The following is an 18,719-nucleotide window of genomic DNA, read 5'->3' as shown; positions in this document are numbered from 1 at the left end:
TCCTCCTTCACCCAACTGCCTTCTGAAATGACGAAACCAGCATTATGAGGAAGGTCTACATTAGAGATGGGCGCCACACATTGACCTGAATCCTTCAGGCATTTGTGCAGATTGCTGTGCAGGCAAGAGCAGAGTCAGGGCATCAGGGAACTGCCTTCCTATCTGCCACCATCCACCACCTGGGTGCAAAGTCCTGCAATGGAGCAGGCGGGCCGTCACACTGCCTCTGCCCCCTCCCTGCCTCCAGACCCCCAAAAGTCCCCTTGACCAGAGCAAGGACTAGAGATGCAAAAAAGCAACCAAACAGCCGGGGAGCAGGAGGCCTCCTCAGGCTCTGGCCGCTCAGGCTGCCCCTACAGCCTGCTACGTACAGCAGGAGCCGGACCCAGGACACACTGACCGGCTGGAGAGGGATTTGCTGAAGCAGCCAGCTCTAGACTTCCAAGACAGCAGGCTCTCAATCTGCTCCTGAGCAGAAGTGAAATTCCCACACGGATGGCCACACCTCTGAGTCTTCAGTCCTCTCTTACACTAATTATTGGAACTCTCAGCAGACAGGGAGAAACTTCAATAATGTCTTTCTGTCAGACTGAGTGGAGCATGACCTCTACCTGAGAATAATTTCCAGACCTATGAAAACATTCAGTAACTCAAAGGGGAAGACCCATTCAGTCAAAGCGGCAGTTACTTCAAAGTCTACATACCCTCTCTGTTCACAATACAGAGAAAATGCAAAATGGGGAACAAAAAGGCAGAGTCACTATGGAAACCAAGACATATTCGTGATGGACCAGAAGGGGAACAGAAACATCCAGGGACAAGCTGGCTGAACTTGAGGCTTGTGGAAGCACAGATGTCAGGACAGGGGTTACAGGCAGGGTCTCTGCTTAAAGGCAGGACTGGGGTAAGATTCCACACCATCCCCACACAGAGTTAAACTTGTTTCTCCCCAACTGCCTGGGACTACCGTTTCATAGGACCAAGATCCAGGATTGCTACAGAAGGAAGACAATGCCTCAATCACGAGGAACAGAACCAAACTGCCCACCGGCCTGGTGACTGGGTGTGGAACGTCCCCATGCTACCCTGGAGCAGAAACCCTGAACTTCCATTAGAGCTGATTCTGGACTGGGGACAACTGAGGGAAACCTCCTGGGTGAGCACAGAATGTGTGAGAGAGAGAGAGAGAGAGAGAGAGAGAGAAAATAATGAACAAAAACATCACACTCAAAGTGAGACTGCAAATCCCAATTCCAAAACACAGGAAGAAACTTAACGCTCCAAAGACAGCCAATAATATCAGAGCAGGAATTCATACCAGATGAAATTAATCCCATGGAATAGTCTTTTAGAAGACTTCAAAATAATTGTTTAGAATATTCAAAGAGGTAAGCAAACAAATAACTTCCATTTTTAAAAATGCAAGAGATTTTGAAACACAAGCAGCAGTCAAGCGAGAATAAGGGAAGGGAGCTTGAGCGGAGTTATCAACGATGAAACTGTTTGCCAGAAGAATGCAAAGCAGCACATTATATGGAGAAGTTGTAACACGTTCCAGGCACAAAGACTTAAGAACACATATATATTCAGTAGCTCAGACGGGCTTGGAGTTGAGCGCAGGGAAAAGGGACCAGAGAGCAACCTGAACGGTTTGATGTGGCCCTTCACGGAAGACCCCAAATCTGCTTGGTGCCTTCCAGCTGTGCCCCACCTCCTCCCCCGTGCAGGCTGCTTTGATCTTTCTTGAGCTCCCCTGGATGTCCCTTCTCCTAGAACATTTTGTAACCATTTATATCTAAAATTGACAAAACAAAGAGAAGCTGAGACTTCGATGGCCAGTGTACTTGGGGTCGATAGACTCCACCACCACTGGCCAGGCCAGCTGCTTTGTGTCACCAGACGGCCCCTCCCTTCGCACCGGGAACTCCCAGCATCAGATCATGAGGGGCTTGCCCAGCGGTTGTTCTCAAGCTCCAAGGAAACTACTTTCTGGAGAGCGTGTTTTTGTCTTCTTGCCTGTGTCCAAACTCAGGACTGCTGGTTCACGTGAATCTGAATGTTTTCTCTCTTATGCTGCACTTTTAATATTTACACCAACAGACAAGGAAGAAAATTAATTATACATATATCTATGAATACATAAATATATGTGTAAGGGGGTATATCTACACAACATGTATATGAATACTGCTCTTTGGGGGATACATTTAATATTTGCCGAATTCTTAATTCTAATGTTAAAAAAGATTCCTAGTATCTTATTCACTAAAAAAGAAAACATAAATAAATGGGGACTAGGGCAAAATTTTCATAAGACCCCAGCACATCAGAGATGTTTAAAGATAAGTTATTGGTTTTGGCCACTACCATTTTGGAATGCTGAACAAATGACGCTGGTGAGGCACCTAAATACCTGCCTGAAATCATCAAGTGTGTCTGGTTTTTTTCTGTCGTCTCAAGAACTAAAGTTTCATTTCCTCGCTGAAGGCTTCCTCACCACTCAGCCTTCAGTGATTCGAGAAAGTCTGACCCCCAGCAGCCTAGCTAGAGCTATTCACCCAGCCCTTCCCCGAGTGCCTTACAGAGATTTGTTCCTCTCCTACTAAACTGCCAAAACCCTGAGGAAAGTGCATTGTTTTTTTTAAAAAAAGGAAATGCCTTTCATTTTGCTCTTGTATTTTAATTTCTGATTACAAAAACAATAATACTCAAAGAAAATAATTACACATCAGTTGCCATTTTATTACCCAGAGATAACTCCATACATTTTGTGAATATCCTTTTCAGCCTCTTTTCCGTGCACATGGACTTTCCTTTTCCAAAAATGTAATCATACTAGACACAACACTGTAGAGCTTCCTTTTTACTTAAAGGTATATCAGGGTATTTTTGCCAACAAGTGGAGATCTACCTCCTCCTAGATACTATTATCATCCTCATTTCACAAATCAGAAACTAAGGGTCAGGAAGGTAAATCTCTCTGCCCAAGGTCACGCGGTCACTACTGAAGAGCAGAGCTGAGATCTGAACCCAGATCTCCCAAGGTCAAGTCCAGTACTCCTTCTAATTCTACAAAATCACTAGGCTAATTCTCAGTCAGAAGGCCAAGAATGCCACGGACAGGAGATTAGCAGCTCAGAGTCTTCAGGATTGACATGATTCTGTCAGAACACAAAAGTTTAAGAGCCAGCACAATTGTTGGGCAACTTGCTGGGACACTGGCTAAGTTCTTCAATGGTTCAAGCTGCCAAAAGACATGGGGAACCAGGACCTGGGAAAAGAAAGTGGAGACCTTTTCAAATTAAGCTGGGATTTAAGTTCATGAAAGAAGCCCCTCCTGCTGTCTTGAGGGGAAGAGAAAAGCTCGTGCGCTGTGGTGAGAGGGGAGTGTGTATTCTGCACGGCCCTTCCCAGGGAGTCAGAGCCAGCATCTTTGGTTTCCCTTAGCCCAGCACCAGAAATTGCAGAGATGAGGTCTTCTTGGAGTTTGATTCTGAGGCAGAGAAGCCATGAGGGTCGAGAGGAGGCACGATGTGAAGCTGAAAACTAGGGCTAAGCTTAGCAAGCTGAAGTGGCTGTCTCTATACCTGACATCAGGAGCATCAGGAAAGGCCCCTGGACCCCAGACTCTATCATCAGCCTTGAAGGAACCCTCCTTTAATTCTCATCTCGATACTCAATGGTAATAATAATAAATAATAAGTATTATTGTTGATAGCATGTTAAGTGCTGTCATGTGCTAAGAACTTTACATATTCAATCCTCTAAACAACCAGAGATAAGAATTATTTTTATTCTCATTTTACAGAGGGGGAAACCAAGGCTCAGAGAGATATGCCCAAGGCCACACACTTGGTGTCTACAATTAGAATCCACAGGGAGGTTTGCTTTCTTATCACTATTCGAGAAAGGGACCACCCACCACCCTAGCCTTGAATTGTTCCGTTTCCCCCGACGTGCACGGGAACACATGCGAAAGTGTTGCCCCCTGCCTCTGTAGTGACTTAATCAGCTGTGATACATCAGAAGATAGATATTGTGATTATTTCATAGACTGGCTTTTGCACCAGGAAATTGATGGGCTGTTGAAGACTCAAATTCAGGGACTTCTGGCATGCTTCCTTAGGATTTTCCATTCAGGGACCTTAAAACATTTTAAAGAGATTTTTATGCATGGTATCATTCAAGATGTTTCTTAAAATTAAAATTCCAGAGCTAGAAGTACCCTTAAAAATCCTCTAGTCCAACCCTTTTAATTAAACAAATGAGAAGCAGAGCCCCTGGGTGAGAGCAATGGGAGGGTCAGGGGCTGTGCTTCTAATATATGACACCCCCATAAGGATGAGACTGAGAGAAACAGTCTAAATTGTACCCAGGTTCAGCAGACTTCTATCATCCATCATTGGGGGAGTAGATACTATATCTGGCAAAATGCCCTCTGATTTTCTGTTTTCACAAAACATTACTAAAACACTAATTAATCCCATGTTTGCTCTTTTCTGGAAGAAGGACTAAAAGCTCTGAGAACTTTAAGGGGAGGGCAACTGTGAGTATTTAGCAATTAGGAGTGACCCAGAAGTAGGCAGGATGTACAACAATTTACACCACCAGAGTTCAGAGATACAGAGAACGTTTTCCCACTTTTGCAGAGAATCAGAAGAGCTTTAACTTCCAGAGATTAGTGAATTTAAGAGACTGCAGCAAGGTCATCTCTGAAACAGACAGTGGTGTCCTCAAAATGGTCAGCATCTGTGCTGGGAGCCATGAGCCACCTTCAGGTGGTTCTGAAAGCAACAGACAAAGGACAGAAGAAAAGAACTTGCAGATGTCACTGGAGATTGTTGCTGAGAAAAACTGACATGATCTGAGGGGATTTAGTCCCTGATTAACAAACTCTGGGAAGGGGGTGAGGGTTAGAACTATTCTGATTTGGGCTTAAACACAGAATGGGACTCTATCTTAATCCATCTCTTACTGAAGATAACATGTCAGCTACACTGGATAAGCTTCTCCAGAGCACAGCAGAAGGGTGTGGCTTTATATAGGAATAGGAACACATCCATTTTTTTCTATATGATACAAAGCCAGTTCATCGACTTAAAGAGAGTGTCTTTTGGAGATTTTTAGGGGTAAGAGAAGGTATGAAATTTGAGATCTGTGGTCATTAATTTAAAGAGAATCCAACCAGCACAGTTATGATGTGATTTTTTTTTTTCTCCACCAGTGTCCAGATGCTCAGGTATGACTCAGTGTAAGTGGATAGCTGGGTCTAACCAGGTTGGGGGTTTCTGGGCAAGTATGATATGGAGGAAGAATGGCTAAGGGTAGATAAGAACTTTGTGAGGGAGTGGAGACGGTGCTCATGAGGAACCAGAGGTTGGTCAGGAGGGAACTGAAGCCATGGGGAAGCTGGAAGTAGTGAGAAAGTATGAGGGTCGATGGATTGGGCATCTCAGTGAGGTCAGAGAGTCACTCAAGTCAGCAGAGGTGGAATAAATTAAGCGGAAGTCTGATCACTGAGTCCCTTATCTGGAGCCAGATTTAAGAGCAAGTAGTGTGGAGCGTCAAGCTCAGAACGATGGTTCATAGAAGGCAGAGACCCCACAAAGTGAAGCACTGAAAGAAATATCTCTGAGGATGAAACCTTTTTCATGGACTTAAAGGACGGTGCTCCTCGCAGTCTGCTCTGCACTCTGCCGGACCAGGCTGTAACTCAAGTCATTTTTCCCTCCCTGCTCTGATCAGCAGGACCAAAGGTAACACGTCCCCTAGTGCCATAACATTTCCCAGTGCCCTTCGGTCATAATCAGTGGGAATAAGCCAGTAGAATGGACAAAGGCTCATTTTCCATCATAAGCTCCAGAAGATCCTTCTGTTTCTTTATAGCCCAACTACAGAAATAACAAAAGAGCAGAATTCTATAGTGCAGAAATCAAAGGATGCCTATTAAATACCTTCCATATTCCAGCAGCTATACTAGAGGTTTTCCCACCGGGAACTATTGTAATATTCATAATGACTTCGAAAGGTGGGAATAATTTGCCCTACTTTACAAATGATCAAACCGAAACTTGGAAACCAAGTAACTTACCCAGGACCTCACAGTTAGCATACAAAGGAACCACGACTTGAACCTCAGACACGGATTTCCCCAAGCCCATACTCCTGCTATCATCATAGCATGCTGCCTTTGGTGAAATGGGTCGGGGGGGGGGGGGGAGGAGAAGAGAAATTGTGGTTTCTTTGAACACAGAACACATAATTGGGGATGTTCTCCAGTCTGTTCTGCCTGAATCCACATCAAGCAGCTTCGAATGCTCGCAGTTTATGGATTATCCTTGGGCCCTTTCTGATTTGTCCTGCCACAGAGGAGGCGGAGCAGGAGCTATATTTGGTTTAAATGAATGCCAGACCAGGCTGTAACTCAAAGAAATGCATGAAGAATATCAGTTTCGCTTTCTGTCTTATGTTTAAAACAAGGCTTTTCCCCCAACAAATATTTGCTGCTGAAGATGTCCTTAGTAAGCCCCCAGTCATGATTTTGCAACTCAAGAAAACATGTGGTCTAAAGAATTTTAACCTTCACAAACCTACAAATTGCAGAGCATCTTGGCCTAAATCGGGTGAAAATTAAATATTCAGTTTGAAATTTGCCAACTCTTTTTGTGGATTTTCCCCCTTCTTTTAACTCTCTTCAAAATTTTAAAAATTTAAATTAAATTTCAGAAGGTTAATAACCATTAGCCGAGGTATTTTTACTCCGAGTTTTAAGCACTAGCCTTATATTATTTCCATAATACTGCTTTCCTCCAAAAACCTTTTGTATTACGGATAAATGATTTAGCAATTCTCACGCAACGCACTGGGGTCATCTGTTTCCAAAGTTTCTCCTTACCAGCATCGCCAGGGGTGCGAAAGCGAGGTTGGAGAAGCCTGGAGCTGGGAGGCAGGCAGTCAAACCTGAGGCCTGAGGACTGCAGAAGCCCCAGCCCTGAAGGACTTCTGTTTTGGGGTGATGGTAGTTATTGGAGGCTGGGTGACTTTCCGGTTCCGGGTTTTTCCTTCCTTTTTCTCTCGAGCAGCTTGCAGAGGCCATCTGCTCTTGTGAAGGGTGAGGGTGTCTTAGAATGGCGGAGAGATGGCGTCCGTCTCAGAGACTGACGGTCTAGCCTGTATCACAGATTCAGGTTAGAGCCCTATGTAGAGAAGGGCTACAGGCTAAAGCTAGAGGTGCCGTCTGCACAAACTTGGGCTCTTGGGGAACATGAGCTCCAGCATGGGCCCATGGGAGATGCGCAGTAGGAGACGCGCAGTGGGCGGTACAACAGGAAGATGCGCAGTGGGAGGTGCGCAGAGGGAGAAGCGCAGTGGGAGGTGCGCAGTGGGAGGTGCGCAGAGGGAGAAGCGCAGTGGGAGGGAGCGCTGCGAGCGTTTGTAGCTGTGGTAGAGGCGGGGGCGGCCGCCTTTGCATCGACGTTCACGGCCTCTTAGTGACTGCAGGTATAGTTCCCCCATCCTCATCCTTCCTCGTCCCTCCCTCCGCAGCCCCTCACTCCCGCAGAAGATTCTTCTTCGTTCATAGGCCATGAGAGCGCCGTTCATGAGTTCATGTGTGACTTCCCTGGGATCTCCCAGAAATCCCTGGGGAAGTGAAAGGGGTCCTAGGTTATAAGAGCAAAAGCCAGGGAAATTTGGACGGCGGAGGAGTTGTATCTTATTCAGATGTTAGGATCTAAAGTTGGACCCTAAGGGGACAATCAGGTATAGCCAAAATTACTCTTGAACATCCCTTAAATTGCCCATAAGTATTCTACAGTATACAAAGTCATTTGTTTAAAAAAAAATTTGAATAGCAAATGTACATATATAGTTTTTACAATTGCATTCACCGTATAGTAAATAATATGTGTGCAAAATATAATTTTGCCGAACTTTTAATTATACAAAGGAAGCACATTATTGGATGAAAATGAGATGCATGCATGAAATAGCTGCCATGGTCCTGATGTGGTGACCCCCGTTCAACCACAATCTGGTGAGCAGTGGAAATGCAGATTTTAGGAGAGGCAGATCTAGGACTGGAAACCGAGTCCTCTTGCTGTCCTAAATTTTAAACATGAAAATCCCAACCTCAAATTTCTTGTGTTTCAAAGGTTCAGTGCACAAAGTCAAGTTCACTGTCTCTTATCTTCCTTCATGACTTTAGAGCCTCTGATGAGGACCGTGGGGACAGCAGTGGGCACGTGGTTGCGACCTGAGAGTGGGGTTGAGGTTTGTCAAGCATCAACACAATCCTGCTGGCGGTGGAGACCAGAAATGAAGTGTGAGGACATCCACCCAGAGTCCTCTCTGTTAGCCCAGGTGTCGAACCTTTTTCTGGACTCCCTCACCGCATGTGCCTTCCTCTGCTTCTGTACATCTGCCCCGATTCCCACCTTGGACTCCAGCCCGACTGAGGAGAGACAGAGGTGGCAAATGAACTGGGTCCTAAAGAAAGGGTGCGATCTGCGTGTGCAGAGGTGGAGGCCTGTGCATTGTGAGGCGTGGAGCAGACAACCCCCAGGGAGTGTCATGAAACGTTAGCACCCGCACCTTGAAATGAAGCTAAAACCGCAGGAACCTTCAATTTATGCCATGTGTGAGTACAAAGCCTCTCCCAAATTCCTGCAAATTGGGGGAGTGGGTGGAGTAAGGGGGGCCATATCCTCATGGTGGGTTCTGACATGTCAAGTCTGATGGAGACTCAAGCAAGCAAAAGGCTTTATTCACTTCCAGATTCTAATTTCCCTCCAGAGCCCAATTCATTTCTCACCCTTTGGTTTCCTTAGCCTGTAAGTCCATGGGGGTGAGGGGAATAAGTAGGAAAGAGAGGAAGAGAAATTGAAGAGAAGTGAAAGCCAGAAAAGACAGATTTCTCATTCAGTGTGGGCTCAGCAGTTTACTTCTGTGGTGCTCTTCCCAAAACCCTAATCTAATCATGAGAAAACCATCAGACAAATCTAAGGTGAGGAACAGCCTACAAAGTGCTTAGCCAGGACTCCTCAAAACTTTCAGGGTCATGGAAAACAAAGAAAGACTGAGAAACTGTCACAGATGGGATGAGACTAAAGAGATGGTCCTGTGGGATCCAGTCTGGGATCCTATGGGATCCAGTATGGAATCCTGGAAGAGAAAAAGGATGTAAGTGGGAAAACTGGTGAAATCCAAAATAAAATCTGTCGTTTAGTCAACAGTAATGTATAACGTTAATTTCTTAGTTTTGACAAATGCGCCATAGTTATATAAGATGTTATCATTAGGGGAGACTGGGGAAGGGTAAACAAGAATGTTCTATACTATCTTGGTAACTTTCCTGTAAATCTAAAATTAGTCCAAAATAAAAAGTTTACAAAAAAGAATGTAGCCTTAGGAGAATCAAAGGTAATTGCAATCATTGTTGCTTTTGTTGTGGTCATCCATGGACAATGCTTGGTGTCAGTCTATTTATCTCTTGTAAAAATAAAATACAGTGTGTGTGTGTGTGTGTGAAAAAAAATAAAAAATAAAAAAATAAATAAAATAAAATCTAAAAAAAAAAAAAAAAGAATGTAGCCTTAGGAGAATCAAAGGAAAAGCAAACATGAGCTTTTCCAAAATCAAAATATAAAAACAAAATCAGAACAAAATCAAATATATCCCTTGATTTCTTAGGTAAGAAAGAGATCTGTATAAGACTTGTGTAAGAGGGACCAGCAGTATATGTTTTGCAGTCCATTGACCAAGTTACCTATAAGCTGTGATGTCCTGGCAAAGAGATCTGAATAGTGTAAATAAAAGTTACCCAAAGTATCTCACACGTGAATATTATTCTATATCCATGGGTCATCGGTGGCCCCTTGAAGGTGGGATAACAGTAGCTCATGTTTATTGTAAGGTTATATGTTTCAGGAACTGCGCTGAGAGCTTTAAGTGCATGACCTCTTTTAAACCTCACCACCATCCTGAGAGGTAAAGAGGCTCTTATTGTCCTCAGAAAGGGTTACTGGGTCACAGACAGTTTAAGTAACTTAAGGTCTACACAGCTAGGAAGAGATGGAGCTGAGATTTGAACTAGGCCAGTTGGTACTGGAGTCATATATACCACGATGCTCTTCTGTCTCTCAAAGGGCTGTCAACTTCTCCAAGTATCTGAGCCCCTTCCTACGTCTCAGGCCCTCAGCGAGACCCTATGGATACAATGAGAAGGGAAACAGACAAGGTATGTTAGGTATTATAAGTAGACAGTCTTTGCTTCATTTAATTTTCATAACAATTCTAAGATACAAGCAAAATGCTATTTTTACTCCCATGTTGCAAGCAGAAAAGTGAGACTCAGAAGTTAAGCAATGTGCCAGAGGCTAATGATAAAGAAATGGGTGGGGCTAAAGATGGGGAAATGGGTGGGGCTAAAGATGATGGGGAAATGGGTGGGGCTAAAGATGGGGAAATGGGTGGGGCCAGGACAACCACTGAATTCCCTTAGCTCCCAGCCCTCTGCGTTTTCCACTCCTTTAGTCTGGTTGATTACTAATGTGTTCCACCCATGCCTACCAAGCACAAGCCCACTCTGTCTTTAATCCTTAGATATCTCCTAACGATGAGAGTTTTAAGCAGGACTTGGACCTGCAAAAGGAACCACTCATAAAAGAGTGAGAGACTAATTGCAGAGGCAAGTCTGGGGAACAAGGAGACAGCTATTGGGAACTTCGAAGTGAGCTTCCTCGGAGAAGGCTGAGGTCCTGAGATATGAGTTCCTGGTGGGACTTTTAGATCCCTCCAGTCTCCACAGATGGACATAAACCTACTTCCTGAATTATGGTCATCAGAAGCCTTCCCCACCCAAACAAAGGAGACACTGTACCCCCAGTGCCTCCCCTCAGCATTTTTAAAGTCTTGTTTGGCAAAGAGTCAGTATTGATTTCCAGAGGTAAATGAGCTGACAGTCATGCAACAGTCATTCGGCGTATCTGATTGACATCCGCGGTCAGTGTCAGAAAGTCCAGGTAGGTGTAGGACACAGGTCAGGGAGTTCTAGTATAGGGGGTCTTTATTATTCCACTTGGTTATTAACTATACAATTGTAAGCTCTCCCTTTTATTCCCAGGGTACAAAAATTAATTAATAGGATCATATGAAAAAATCTTTTGAATAATTCTGCTACTTCAATTACATTTGCTTATTTGTGGGTGAAGTACATTTTTTCATTCATCCTTGCAACCAATTAGGACTTAGATGAATGAATGCCATCCATTCATTCATTCAAAACATTTGCTAAACACCTCTTACGTGCTGGGTACTAAAATATAGGAAGAGTCAGCGTAATTAAGGCAGTTTCTGCCCTCAAGGCGTTTAGCTGTAGAAGAGCTCCCAGACCTGTAGAGAACAAAAGCGCAATACAGAGAAATAAGGGCAATAATTGTTATGTGCCCACGAGGTAGAGGGGACCTCAAAAGAGAGAAGAAACAGCTTAGCTTGGGGAGATCAGGTAGAGTTTCATAGAGAATAAGATGCTTGTGCCAATTTTGAAAGCAGAGTGAGTTTTCCAGATGGACTGGGGAGAAAGGGCATTCCACATAACATCTTTGTTGAAGACAAAAGGTGCTGCAGAAATACAAGTAAGAATTACCTGTGGATTAAAACACTTGTTCACTAATCTCAAACTGAAGGACAGAGGAAAGTGGGGTGTACACCTGTGTATGCTGAGCGAGGCCTATGCCCCAGAGAAGACAAGCATGGCAAATATGTATTAGGAGGCAGAGGATGGCACGGCCCAGTGTATTTCTGGAAACATTAGAGTCTTGGCTGACTGAGCACCTGTTAAGCATCATGTAACCTGCTGATGCAAGGTCTGGACTATGACCCGAGCCCTTGACCTCTTACCCCTAAAGGACACTGGGCTTCCCATCTGCCCTACTCCTTCTTTCACACCCTTCTCGCCTTCCTGTCCTCATGTTTTAATGTCTGACCGTCCTCAAATTTTTTTCTCTAGTAATTATTTTCTCAGGAGAGAAGACAAAGCACTCACCTCTTCACTGACTTCTCTCTGTCAGTCTGAAATTCCTGGGACTGAAACTTGCATGATGCTTCTCCCTCCCTGCGAAATGTACCCACCTCTGCAGACAAAGGGAGGCCAGAAGTCCACCGACTCTTAGCCCACTCCTCTAAGCATCCCATCTCTAGAAGCACTGGAAAATCCAGATCCCCATCCTCCTCCAGTACTGCAAACCTGGAGTCATAGAATAAGCATCCTCTATTAGAGATGGAAAAAAATGCATTCCTAGTGGCAGTCAGCAGGAGGCAGGGGCTCTTCCAGCTTAATGACTTGCAAATCAAAAGCATAAAGACCAGAATGCACCTTTTGAACCTCTTTCCCATTCTGCCTAGATGTCCTCATAATTTTCTCCCATAGCGTTCCTGTTATTTTTGCTACCAGCGCAATAACCTTCCTTGTGCATTTTTAAAATGTTGGAGGAGGAGCTGCCCAGTGATCTCAAAGCATGTGTTTTTGATTCTCATAAGATTATGGATACCAAAGGAATAAAAATGGAAATCACTACTGCCAAGATATGAAAGAAAGTTTGCATAGTAAAATAATTTAAACCTAACATTTGGACCCAATAAGGCAAATGGAACGTTTTTTCCATATTTTTGGAAAATGTGCATTTTCTTCACATTAAGTGGTACCAATAAAAAATAATGATTCTCACTCAGTTTATTTCTATAAATTAGATTGGCTTATAGTTTTCCAGGACATGGTTTTGTATCAAGCTATATGGCAAACACCTGGGCATAAAATACACTAGGCTCTTTGCTTCCATGTGGGAGAAACAGGTCACCATTCCTCTCGTCTCAATCTAGATCAAAGGTCGGCTGAAGCCTGTTAAGATATTGAGTCCTCTCTATCCTCCGAGAACTAGTGTTACATCAACAGCTCGTGGAAGTCTGTGAAGTTCCTCCCAGAAGCAGGGCGACTGTTTCCCGATTAGAAACCGGGTGATTTCAGCAATACATGCCGGTAAAGACATCTAACTAATCCTGGAATCAGATAAAGAAAGAGAGAAGACCAAATAATAAAGAAGGGTTCAAAAACACTCTTACGTGGAATTCATGCATGACTATGCTAATCTAGGAGGAAATCTACAAATGAGAGCATTGCCTGGAAACGGTAAGTGGTGGATGGATGCAGATGAGGACACGGGGACAAGGAGAAGAGGTATGGACAAGGGGGAAAGGAGAGAGAAGAAAGAGAAGAGACAGAAAAAACTAGGGGAGAGGGAAGAGATTAAACACTGGATCTGGAACTCGTGTTGTGTTGTTTTTTTTTTTTTAAAAAAAAAAAAAAGCATTAAGTCAGAAGATCTCCGTCCAGTTCCGAAGCAGTTGGAAGACCAACTCGCCTGGAATGGTGTCCTGAGCACCCAGTTAGGACCAGAAGTGATGGTTCAAAGCTAGTGATGCTTCAAGCCCCACCACTGCACACAAGCTGCAGCTGCCGAGGACCCTCTTCCTCAGCGATCAGCTGTGATCCCTTCCTTCCCCATCTCCCAGGCCTGTTGGAAGGCTCAGAGAGAGATGAATGTGAATGAACTGTGATAGCTATAAAATATTCCACACGTGGAGTGTGTGAGGTGGAAAGAGGGAAGGTGGTGAATTATTTATTATTCTCTGGCTCAAGTGTCAGCTGTTTGTAAGTCTTCGTGTCCTCCAGCAGCTGAGGCACTATCCACTGAGATTTCAATAAAATTACCTTGAAGCCCTATTCCGCAAACGGTAGGAAACCAAGCATCCCTCCCAGTATCCCAGAGGGGGCTGGGGTTACGTTTGTCCTCCCTCTAGCTCCAATTTCCTACTCTTGCTGAATTTTCAATCCTGGCTCCCATTTTCATCTCCTGCAGGTGTTGGACTTTCTTTGTCCATCACTGGGGCCAGCCCAGGTTCCAGCACTTCTGCCACAGGATTGTGGACACGAGATTGGGCACGTAGAGACTTTCACTGAGGATTTGAAACTCTAGGGTGGTGTTATAGTGTAGCACAGCAAACAACCTAAAATTAAATGCCAGTGATTCCTTTGCTAACAGTCCCTGGCTCCTCTGGGCACCAGCAACGCCTCACTGGTCATCTCTGCACAGACAGCACCCGCCCACCACCATCCAGATCAACTCCCCTTTCCCTCTCATCTCCCACCAAACTACCAGCCCCCCAATTCTATCACTATTCTCCCTGCCCCCTTCTTGTTTGGGTCGGGCGCTGGGGAATCTCAACCCTGGCTGCACAATAGAATCTCCTGGGGAGTCTTTTAAAAATAGTGATGCCCAGACCCTACCCCAGACCAAATTACATCAGAGACTCTGGAGCTGGGTACATGCACGCATCATTTTCCAGAGCTCCATCTGTGCAGCCAAGGTTGAAAACCACCTTCAGTCTAGCTCATCTAAGGCATGTCCTGGGGCGAGCTCACCTTTCATACTCAAAAAAGCCATCAGGGTATTCAGCTGAACAAAAGACAATTCTCTCCCGGAAGAAACCGCTGGCAGTTTTTTAACTGAACATTATTCTTCCTGCCACCATTATTATCTTAAGAAATTTGCCAACAATCCACACTTCATTATCCAGAGGTCGGGATCTTTCCCCAACACCAGCATTTCTGGATGAGTCTCTTGCTCTCTCCTGCCTGGCTCAGGTTCCCAGGTCACAGAATAGCAGGGTGGGCAGAGAAGAAACCAAGGAATCCACACAATGATGAACCTGGCTTCTTCACAGAGAGACGTTATGACAGGTAGAAATTCAGAGCTAAAATAGGAAGCTGACATTATTTTGGAATCCCATGGAGAGAAACATTCTCAATCTTAGAAAAAAATAAGTAGCCCCATGGTGGTATTATGTTTTGTTTTGTTTTGTTTTGTTTTGTTTTTGTTTTACAGAAATAGACCCCACAGGCATAGAAAACAAACTTACGGTTACCAAAGGGGAAAGGGGTGGGGAGGGATAAATCGGGAGGTTAGGACTAACAGATACACACGACTATGTATAAAATAGATAACCAGCAAGGATCTATTATATAGCACAGGGAACTATACTTAATATTTTGTAATAACCTATAAGGGAAAAGAATCTGAAAAATATATATGTGTATAACTGAATCACTGTGCTGTACACCTGAAACTAACACAACATTGTAAATCGACTATACTTCAGTAAAAAAAACTTAAAGTGGAAATAAAAAACAACAACAAAAAGAATCCATTGCCAAACCTGGAACTAAATAAATAAATAACAAACACAAATTTTTTTCTGAATATTTCAGAAAATATATAGTCTATGAAACAACGTTCCATGTATATCCTCTCCTTTGGTGTTCCGAACAACACTGTGAAAAAGGTAAGCAGAGCAGGAATTATTATCCATTTTTCCAGCAGAATAAATTCACATGCAGGGAAGGTAAGTGACTTACCCAAAACCACGCCGCTAGGACGTGACAGAGCTGTTGCTCAAAACATAGCACTTATCTTAGTTCTGACTGCTGTTAAGTAAGTACCGTAGACTGCTTATAAACAACAGATTTATTTCTCACAGTTCTGGAGACTGAAAGTCCCAGATCAGGGTGCCATCAGGGTTGAGTCCTGGTGAGAGCCCTTTTCCATGTTGCAGACTGCTGCCCTCTCATACCCTCACGTGGCAGACAGCAGAGAGCAGCAAGCTGTCTCGTGACTCACATGAGGGCACTAATCCCGTTCGTGAGGGCTCTGTCCTCAGGACCTCATCTCATCCTAATCACCTCCCAAAGGCCCCACCTCCTATTCCCGTCACAGCGGAGGTCTGACTCATCTCCCAGCTCTCAGACAGGTAGGACCTGTGAGGCCAGCAGCAGGTAGGAGACGGAATGGTCAGTCCTGCTGGGCAGCCCCCATCTGACCTGTGCACACTTCAGGCCCTGTGTCCTGCTGTAAGGTCTCCTGAAACTTGTCCAGATGTGAAGACATCCAGTTCCCAACTCCCAAAGGAAGCTGAGCTCCATTCTCTTTGAAGCACAGAGTTGCCATCATGAGGATAAGTGTTCTTGGAGCTGCCAGGCTAAGGAGGTGACCTTGAGGTGTCAGTCTCCTCGTGTGGAATGTGTTTGTGGTTTTGAATTATTTCTGCAAGTTCCTTCTGCTCAAGGCTGTACAGACAACCTTGGGTGAGAGGGAGAAGGAAGAAGATGAGATGTCCTAAAAGTGCCTCTAAAAACTGTTGTTTGACAGGCCCTATATCACCACCTATTGCCGGGAACATAATAACAATCTCTCCTCCTCCACCCTCCGTCCTCCCCCTCATGCTCTCTGAAACCCAGGCTTGGGGACTGAACACATATGGGTCTAGTTGGTCGATCCTGCTTTCCTCTGAGGCCGTAAATTCAGACAGCCACAAATCAGCTTCGGAGAAACTTCAGCCCCAGACACGCACGCTCTCCCATTCAAGTCCTGGTGTCCGGGCTGAAATATGGCCGCATGTGTTCCCGCCGGCACTGCGGGCCTGCTGGAGATGCCCCTGTGTCAGACATGGTTTATGCGTCAGCCACCACCCCAGCCGTGGCGCCCCAAGGCTTTGATCTCCTGCTGGCAGCCCCGTGTCACCAAGGTCGCTGCCTGTTCCCACACAGGCCTGAAATACAACTCTCCAAAACACCCTGGGCAGGGAAGGGGGGCTCTGGGTTCCTCCTGCACCCCGACACAGCATTGCCAGAGCTGACTGCTTTTCTTCCCCAAATAGCCCTTCGTGACATGTCGTTGTCACCAGCTAAATACAGAGCACTCCTGGCCCTTTGCCTTTCCTCGTGCTGACAGCTGACATAGAGCCTGCCCACCCTTTGCATGAAAGTGCTTCTTCTCAGAGGCCCTTCTCCAAGAATCTGAGCTTGGGTCTGGGCAGGACATTAACTCAAAGCAAATGTCAAACACTGGGTTTCCAGAGTCCTAGGAGGTGTGTTGGCCTAGTGAATCAAGAACAAACGTACACCTGTCTACAAAGTGGTTTGCGCCATCATCGTGCCTTTCTGGCCCCAAGGGAAGTCCAAAGACCGGTGTGGGTGAGGTCTCACTTGGATAAAGCTCAGAGCGTGAACCTGCAGCCTGGGGCTCTCCCACTGCCTGAGCCAGGGTTCTCAACCTCCAGGGTGTGGTGAACTCACTGCAGAGCTTTAAAAGAGACCCACTGGGAATTCCCTGGCAGTCCAGTGGTTAGGACTCAGCGCTTTCACTGCCGAGGGCCCAGGTTCAATCCCTGGTCGAGGAACTAAGATCCTGCAAGCCGTGTGACTCAGCCAAAAATAGAAATAAAAAATAAAACAGAAGCATTGATGCCTGGTCCCCTCCCTAGAAGTTCACAGTTAGTTGGTGTCAGGTAGGGGAATTTTCAAAGCTCTTCAAGTGCTTCTCCATGTGCGGCTGAGGTTGATAACGACTGAGTGAAGATTGGTATCATTTTGCCCCCGAGTTTCTCTTTGAGGCATCTCCTCGCAGGCCCATGAGCAGAGTTTGGGAGGCATCCCAAGCACTCAGTTACCATTCATTCACTCCCTCATTCATCCTCAGCCTTTTGTTGAGCCCTCGCATTCTGTGTTAGTCTGGGATCTCCAGAGAAATAGAACCAATAAGATTTTATGTATATCTAAATATAGATACATATAAATATATATAAAGATATTTATTGTAAGGAATTGATTCACGCAATTATGGAGACTAAGAGGCCCCAGGATCTGCAGTCAGCAAGCTGGAGACCCAGGAGAGCTGATGGTGTTAAATTCCAGCCCAAGTCCAAGTCCAAAGTCAGGAGAAGACTGATGTCCCATCTTGAATACAGCGTGAATTCTCCTTTGCTCAGCCTTTTGTTCTGTTCTGGCCACCAAGGGATTGGATGAAGCCCACCCACATTCGAGAGGGCAATCTGCTTTACTCAATCTACTAATTCAGAGGTTAATCTCATCTAAAAACACCCACAGGGACTTACTCAGATTAATGGTTAACCAAATATCTGGGCACCTTGTGACCCAGTCAAGTTGACAAATAACATTAATCATCACACACTGCTCTAGGCACCACAGGGAATATGGACAAGTTCTGGACTCTTGCCCTCAAGGAGCTCCCAGTCTCATGATGACACAAGACATGCAAAGAAGGCTAAAGCCTCCACCATGTGGTGCAGCTGCACAGGGTCAAGAAAGTGGGAGCTCAGAGGAGAAACAGATCAGACCTGGGATGGTCACCAAAGGTCTGCAGGAGAAACCGGGCTTAATCTGGGCTGGGAGGCTGTTATGGGATGAATTATGTCCCCCAAAAGGTATATTTAAGGCCTAACCTCCAGTAATGTGATCAGAATGTGAAAATAAGGTAGTTGCAGATGTCATTAGCTAAGGTGGGGTCATGCTAAAGTAGGGTGAACCCTTAATCCAAAATGACTAGTGTCCTTAGAAGAAGAGGAGAGAGACACAGAGAGCTGATGGCCATGTGTAGACAGAGACACAAGGAAGCCCCATGTGAAGATGGAGGCAGAGAATGGAGTGATGAGTCTACAAGCCAAGGATTGCCAGCTGCCGCCAGAAGCTAGGCGAGAGGCATGGCCCATTTTTTTCCCTCAGAGCCCTCAGGGGAATTAACCCTGCTGACACCCTGATATCAGACTTCTAGCCTCCAGAATATGAGAGAATAAATTTCTATTATTTCAAG

This window comes from Balaenoptera ricei, chromosome 13 (assembly GCF_028023285.1).
Source record: "Balaenoptera ricei isolate mBalRic1 chromosome 13, mBalRic1.hap2, whole genome shotgun sequence".
Lineage (NCBI taxonomy): Eukaryota > Metazoa > Chordata > Mammalia > Artiodactyla > Balaenopteridae > Balaenoptera > Balaenoptera ricei.
Note: the sequence above shows the minus strand (reverse complement) of the source record.